The sequence below is a fragment of the Balaenoptera acutorostrata genome, chromosome 5 (assembly GCF_949987535.1).
Source record: "Balaenoptera acutorostrata chromosome 5, mBalAcu1.1, whole genome shotgun sequence".
In the NCBI taxonomy this organism is placed as follows: Eukaryota; Metazoa; Chordata; class Mammalia; order Artiodactyla; family Balaenopteridae; genus Balaenoptera; species Balaenoptera acutorostrata.
The window spans coordinates 5,081,000-5,089,555 of NC_080068.1; positions in this window are offsets into that span (position 1 = coordinate 5,081,000).

Consider the following 8,556-nt stretch of genomic DNA (forward strand, 5'->3'; position numbering starts at 1 on the left):
TAAGGATTTAATAAATAAAATAATATGAATCAAACTATCACTATGCCTAATGAGCAATAGTTTCTTAAGAATACTAAGTTATGGGTGTTCTCAATGCAAAAACAAAAACAGGGAGTAAACTGAAAATGGACAAGCTCATGATAACATTTTGCAAGAACCCCCCTAAATTTTATTAAGCACAGTCAAGGAAAAGTGATCCAATGTAAAGTTGAGTAGTTAAAAAGCAAAATTATCTACTTTTGTTATCATTTCATGTGACCTTGATTTTTTACTTCCAATATTTGGCATTAGAAGCATTTTTATAAACTGCCTCAAAATCTCCTTCCTTTTCCTCTTCTTCCTACTCCTCCCCCTCTCCCTCCCCTTCCCTCTCTCTTCTTTAGTTGTATTTGACTTTATTTACTCCTATTTGATTTTGCAGTCTGGGACACAAAACTACTCTGTCTCAGTGTCTTCATATTGTTGTTGTAAAGATTAAACTATTTAACACATTTAGAGCATTGAAGATAGTGCTTCACATATAGTAAAAAAATAAATCATCAGTTGTTTTCACGGTCTGGATTTTGCCTTTTATAAAAAGCAATGACTCTACTTAACCCCAGCTTAACACTGTAAAGTGTGTTCAGTAGTTATTGAAGTTGTTATAAGATATGAATGTGTTAATATTTATGATGCATTACAGTGTCTGGCACATAGCAAGCATTAAATGTGTGTGTGTGTTTTTTTTAATTGATATAGCAGCACAATAATCATACTATAGAGTGTTATATTGCAAGAAGCCTAGCCATCTAACAAAATATGTATATATGTGTTTATGTCTGTTTAAAGCAAGACATGGATGTTTTGGAAGTATTAAAATTTCACAGAATATGATAATCATTCTAATGAAAATTCATCCTATCAGATGAACTAAGGGGTGTTTAGAAAAATAAATCTAATTCAGGAAAAAAAATTAATCTTAATTACTAATAAAATTTACTCCTATAAGGCTAAAACTAACAACTACACATTAAGTCACCAAATTTATTATGAGTAACTTAGAATTTTAAAAAGTTATTCTTTATTTCAACTTTATATTTGTATATGACATGTCTATTGTTGCCAAGGAACTGGTGACAATCAGTAGTCAACCTAACATTTCTGGAGAGAGATTAGACAATAATAATAGTAGTGAATGAAATTTCTTGCATGAATTATCTGCTATATACTTAAGAGAAACCTCGTATGCTTGCTTCAGTTTGATACTCATAACAGCTTTATGAGACAGGCACTGTGGATTTTTATTATTTTTCATTCTGTGTAGGAGGAGACTAAGGCACAGAAAGATAAATAGTTCAAGGCGAAGGAGCTAGTAATGGCAGAGCTGGGATTCAATGTAGGTTTTCCTTTTCTAGCATCAAAACTATCAGCCACTGGACCAACCTGACAGTAAAGCTCCTGGGAGACACATCTGCTGGCTGCTGTTACGGCGTCACTGTAAGGATGGCATCATCTATGCTGCAGTTCCCAAACTGTGTGCCGGGGTGCCTGGGTTCTAACAGCAAACCCACCCAGCTGCAGTGGAGCATCTTGCATTTTCAAGGGAAACAAAGTAACGCTCAACAGCACTACTCAACATTAGACATCTCACGATACTTAAGAGTTAAGCATAACTCACCCTGTATTACTTTTCATGACATCATGTCTTTGCAAATCTGAGTTTGCAGGAGTTGCTGTGATAAAAACCAAGTACTGCCTTATGATCGCCATGGAACAGAATTTGAAGGTGGTGGGGTCCAGTCTAATTCCAAGATCTGAGACACTATGCAGTGCACAAAAAGAGTATATATCCAGTCACAAGATATTGTGGTTATTTAAGAATGAAATTAAAATTTTCTGTTTCTATTTTATGTATATCAATCTAAGTTTGGGTAAACTCTTTCACTGCAATTGAATGGCATATTTTTTGACAGAGGGGCACCATGAAGAAAAGAATCTTGATACAGTAAGGACTGTGTGAGCTGAGAAAGTTTGGGAACCCCTGGTCTACAACAGGAGTGCTGTTCCCAAGAATACTGATCCCAGGAATAATGATCCTAGGTGTCAGAATTGCTTTGTTCTGTTCATATCCAGGGAAAACATTCTTGCCCATTTCTGCTATTTTTCATCCAGACCACGGGGTATATCTTAAAAGCTCTCTCACTATCTGACCTTTTCTTTCAGTTTTTGGTCTGCCCTCCTTGAGCAATAATATCTCAGTGAATGTCTAAGGAAAACAAACAATGAAACAACAGCAAAGTTTCTGACTTCTCTTTTTAATTTCCTCATCCTTTGAGCCTCTTTGAGGTTCCTGAAGTAAACCAGAAAGATGCAGTGGCACAACTCTATCCTATTAAATAAAGGTATTTTATTACTGCAAGTACTAAAAAAGGCTCATGGGAGGTAGACAGAGCAGCAATTCAAATACAATTTTGGAAAATACAATTTTATTTGGTAAAAAATGCCTTCGATTTGCAATAATTTTAGTCTGCACATTTCATCACGTAGGCCTCTTCCCAACGTGTTCTGATATCAGGAAGCAGAGTAAATGAGACTTCTTGACAGTGGACAGAATCCCCACTCTGGCTCTGGGGTCCACTTCTGATGTCCCTGTGATTTGATCTCCCAGTCAGTCCAACTGACTACCCTTGCTACTCCTCACTCTTGAGTTCCGAAGGATCCAGTCTTAAAAAATACCTTGGTGGTATGATTACTATCCTATGGCCAAATACATACCTGAAACCTGTACCATAAGTCCCCTACAAAAGAACGAGTTCCATTCCGAGAGCACGTTCCTAAGTCCAATTTGTTCCTAAGTCCAACAAAGTTAGCCTAGGTACCCAACTAACACAATCAGCTATATAGTATTGTACTGTAATAGGTTTATAATACTTTTCACACAAATAATACATAAAAAACAAACATGGAAAGTAAAGAAAACATTTTTAATCTTACAGTACAATACCTTGAAAATTACTAGTTACATCACAGCTGATTTTATGCTTGCTTCTGGACATCCTGGGCTTGAAATAAAGATAATGTACTACTGTACTCTATACAGTACTGTACACAAAAGCACAAACACTTGTAGAGGATGCACACATGTGACAATATACACCAGATAGGTGAACTAACACGTGATAGGACATGACAACACACATTCGCATCTTTGAAAGTTCACAACCTGAAAGTTCATACGTAGGGGACTTACTATAGATCAAAGCTAGCAAATGGAAAAAGAGGAAATGATTCTAAAACTATAAGAGATAGATATATAACTCTCTATTTACCTATTTGCTAGGTAAAGCTGAGATAATTTTAATGGCGCAATGCCAAATATCAGAAATATTTCCTAAACTTTGGGCAAATCAAAAGGCAGTGATTCCAAATATTTGATTTTTTTTAGGAATTCCAGAAACTTCAATGAGTTGTGACTGCAACCATCAAAATGCATAGCACAGGGAGAGCAGCTCGGTACTTTGTGACCACCTAGAGGGGTGGGATAGGGAGGGTGGGAGGGAGATGCAAGAGGGAGGAGACATGGGGATATATGTATACATATAGCTGATTCACTTTGTTATACAGCAGAAACTAACACATCATTGTAAAGCAATTATACTCCAATGAAGATGTTAAAAAAAAAAAAAAAAAGAAAAGAAAAGAAAAAGAAAATGGAGCTCAAAGCCAACCCAGGGGTCCAGGTTGGTAAGCAATGCTCATCTGGCCCACCTCTCTTGGCCTTTTCCCTCTGCACAGAATCCATTTCTGTCAAAGGTAAACTTGACTCCATTCATGTAAGGTTAGCAAAGACCTCAAGGTAGTTTTGATTTGTGCAACTTCAAGCTATTCCAATAATTCTGTGGATTAGGAAGGATCTTTGCTGTCAATGAGAAAAATTGAAAGGAGCTCTTTCATTTCTTTCTATTTTTCTCAGCAACAAAGAAATTGACTACCCCAGATTATTGATTTAACTTTTAAAAACAGAGAAAAAAAAAAATGAAGATTTCAACTTACAATTCTCTTCTCTCTTGAACTCTAAACAATGTATCTTTCTAATCAATATTTTAAATGTCTTTAAATCCATATATTTTAATCCATCCTTAAATACAAGCTGCTTATTTTCCCCTCTTCTGTCTAGCAGACTCTGCAAGGATAACCTTCTCAAGCATATTATAGCATTTTCTAGAATTGATCCTCATCACATGGCCATTAAGTGAGAAGAATCCAAGTGAAAAGCATAGGAATTTGCACCTCTGGTCAGCTTCACACATTTTGTTCCTCTACTCCACCTATGGTAACCACCAATCTCTTGTCTGTATCTGTGAGTTCATTTTTATTTTTTTTAAACAACTTGACTTATTGTGATGATCATTTCACAGTATATACAACCACCTAATCATTATGTCGTACACCTGAAAATTAATATAATTTATATGTTAATTACATCTCATTTAAAGAAAGAAACCTCGGAAACTATTTGACACCACAAGGTACCCAATAGTTCTAAGTATCCTTGCCCATGAGAGGTAACAATTGGTTCAGTTTGGAGAATTATGACAGTTTCATTAAAGTGCCAAGGAAGTAGCACATAATGTGGGAATTTTAAGGGGGAGGGGCATAAAACTTTATGATATTGAGGAAAATTTTTCTAAAAGTAGGTCATTTCAGTAAATCTTACTCATGTCCCATTGGGCAGATATGGTACCACTAAACTATTATTACAAGTGAGAATGGGATTGGCTTAGAATAATGATTTTCTTCTGGAAACTCTTGTCCACCAGGAGAGAGATAAATGAAATCATGGTTCCCCTAAGAAAGAGAGATGGAAATAGGTAGAGCTAGAGATATGAGAAAGACAGTATTAGTGGGGTAGCCAGCCAATCTCTGGATTATCTACCTCATAACATATTTAAAACTTTTCAATTTATACATATCTTGTGCTCCCAGTAAGCTAGTGCTGATAGGGCCATAGCACCACATCTCTGTGAACAATTTGTCCCATTTTTATTAGGAAACTTTCTAAAGAGAGTTCATTCATTGTTTTTCATCTTAATTTCCTATTGCCTCTGGATTTCTCTATTCATAGAGTCCCTAGACAATTTTTACTTCTGTACCATGGAGATTCATGCTTTGCCATTTATTTAACCTATAACCCTGTTTTCAAGAAAAATATTTGTATCCCTTTGTGTTCACAACCGCCTTAGCTAATTTCCAGCTGAGAGTATTCTTCAGGTCCTGGTGTCTGGTCCCAGGAGTACAGTTTTCTTGCCAAGTGGTTTTTTTTTTTTTTTTTTTTTTAATTAATTAATTTATTTATTTATTTTTGGCTGTGTTGGGTCTTCGTTTCTGTGCGAGGGCTTTCTGTAGTTGCGGCAAGTGGGGGCCACTCTTCATTGCGGTGCGCGGGCCTCTCACTGTCGCGGCCTCTCTTGTTGCGGAGCACAGGCTCCCGACGCGCAGGTTCAGTAGTTGTGGCTCACGGGCCTAGTTGCTCCGTGGCATGTGGGATCTTCCCAGACCAGGGCTCGAACCCGTGTCCCCTGCATTAGCAGGCAGATTCTCAACCTTTGTGCCACCAGGGAAGCCCCCAAGTGGTCTTCTTAAGACCTTGTCTTACTCCACCTTTGGAATTTACCAGTCTTCAAGCATATTGTGCTACTTCTGTAACAACAGAGCCATTCATTGCTGTTCTTTATTCTTAGTCAGCAGCGGGATATGCCACTTATGTTCCATTTCCCATTTATTTTCTCTTATATCTATAAGGGAAGCTTTTTAAGTTATTAAAATGTTAACTGTTTCTTAAGATTTCTCCTTGTTTGCAGGCCAAAATCTGTGGTCCTCTTTCATTTCTCTCTCTCTCTGATTTCAGGCACAGACATTTGTTTCCCTAAAAATCTTCCCTATATTTTTTATTGGGCATTCCTCACAGTAAAGCCTATGGATTCTACAAATTTTAATTTTGATACAAACATCCATTTTTCAAACAAATATTTCCTATTCTTTCCTCCTAAGTTGGATAATTCTGCCCATGAGGTATCATTTACCCATTTATTATCTATCTCCTACAGGGCATCCATCTATTGTTCTGCTTTCCTTCTGCAGAGAAAGTTTCATCTTTGCTGAGACATGACGTATACTTCTAAATCCATAAGTTTCCTTCAATGTGCAGTTTTGCCTCTTACATCAAGTCTTTGGATTTGCATCTCTTCTAATAGCCTATGAGCATCTTATTTTGAGAACTCCAGTCTTTTCCCAGGATAACCAACTTGATTTGGGGAATCTGTATGAGTTCTAAACTAGGAGGAGGGGGACGTGGCATTTGTCAGGGAAAACATCAGTAGCCTTTGTCTTTGATGATCTATAAAATGAAAACGCATATAGGAGTTTTCTTATGGGAGAAGTTTCTCAGGGAATAACTATAGTTTCCTCTCAGTTTTTTTTTTTTTTCCTTCTTTCCTGTTTTCAAAAACCTTGGAACTGTTCCCTCCTCCTGCCTATACACTATCAAATCTCTGAGCTTCCAATTTTGCCCAGTTCCCTAATGGAGAACAATTAGTTATGAATATTTCATTTACTCTTTTATACATGTTTATTCTCTAAGATAAGCAAATCCCTCACTTCTTACAGTGAAATCTAAACCTATTAATTGATTGATTTTTAACATAAGGTTAATATCATGTTAAAATAATTGAAGCTTTCAGAAAATTGCATGAAGTAATATAGCAGACACACAGCTATCCACCCTCAAATGCTAACTTTATATCATATTTACTTCATAGCACTCTTTGAATGACTCCTATTACAAATAAGGCTAAAGTCCCAATCCAACATTTTCATCGCGCTTGTGAAAGTGTTGGCTGGTGGTCCCACAAAAATTTTTCTACATTTACTATGTGTATATTTCCTGTAAGCACTATATATTGATGTTTGGGTTTCAGATGTCTTTCAAAAATAGCTTTTGACATTCATTTTTAATCTTTTTGGAAATTTATTTATGTTGCTATATGTTGAACAGTCTATTATTCTCAACTTCAAAATAATATATATTCTATAAATAAATTTGTTCATCCAATTATCTCCTGAAGGAAATTTATATGATTTTCACTTTTTTTCTGTGAAAAGCAACTTTACAATGAACATACATATACATATTATGTCTACTTGAACATATTTATGTCTACTTGGATGCATACATAGCTAGGAATAAAACTGAATTTTAGGTTTTCCGTATCTTGATAGGTATTGCTGTTGGCATCAACAATTACCAGTTTAAACTCCCACAATGTATACCATATAATTTCTCGATGTTACCAATTTATACTGGATCTCATTAGAACATTTAATTTTTGAAAAGCTGCTGAAGACTAAACTATATATTTATGATTTACTGAGGTGCAGTTTATAGGCAATGATATTTATTAGTTTTAAGTGTATAATTAGGTGAATTTTAACAATTGTGTACATTTAGCCAAAGTATATATAACAAACTATGCATTAATTAAGGTAAAAATGTAACTACCACTAAAAACATAAAAAATATTTCCACCATCCCAAATATTCACTTGTGTCCCTTTCCCCACACTAGCTTTTGGCCACCACTGAAGGACTGAGGTGACCATGTCTGGGTTGTTCTCTCTTAACAGCTTTAGTGAATAAAAGAGTGGAGATATATACATGTATGTGCTACTGCTGTTGAAAAACAAATGTATAATATTCTGTGCTTTACTCTTTTCACCTCTCTTCCAAGTTCCTAAAAGGGGTTCTTTCATATTCTTACAGTGAATTCTTTAAAGATAAATTATCTTATTGCCAACGATATGCCCACAATTTCCAATTAAGTTTTCTATGGAAATTGCTTTGTCATTTACATGTCATCAAATTGGAATGTATCTCCCAAGTGTTGAATAGTTGGGGCTGTCTTGCTTGGTGTTATTTTCCCCCTATATTTTGTATTTCAGTTTTGGGTTCGCTATCCATAGACATGTTTTTCTTTCTCTTTGGACTCATGACCCATGTATAGCAAGTTTGATTTTTCTTCCCCTCCTGATATTGCTAATCTCTGAGTTTGTTCTCTGGGGTCATGCAGCGTATTGCAGTCAGTCAGCGGCCAGTTGGTGGGCTCCGCCCATATTTTGTCTCTGTCACCTAGTTTTGCTGGCGTGTGCCATTAAGAGCATGCAGCATTTTTACTATAGGAGAGGGGCTTTAAATTATAAGTAAAGAAATATTTTTGCATCCAATAGATTCATGCATTGAACCCCACGCTAATCACGTAAAATAAATGGGGAGTTTTAGTATCCACACATACATTAGAATCAAAACCCTTGCCTTCTTGTTTTGCTTCTCTTTCCTGAGATAATCAAGCCTATTTTCACTTCCTATGTAGCATTGTGTACTTTTGATGCTCAGGCATACTTCTCTAATATGCATAACTCTCTGATCATTTTGTAAGTTCGGATCAATATAAGCTTATTTCAGATATACCCAAACATACACCCCCTGCCTTTGTGAGAGCAGGTAGCTAGGAACTAAGTATAT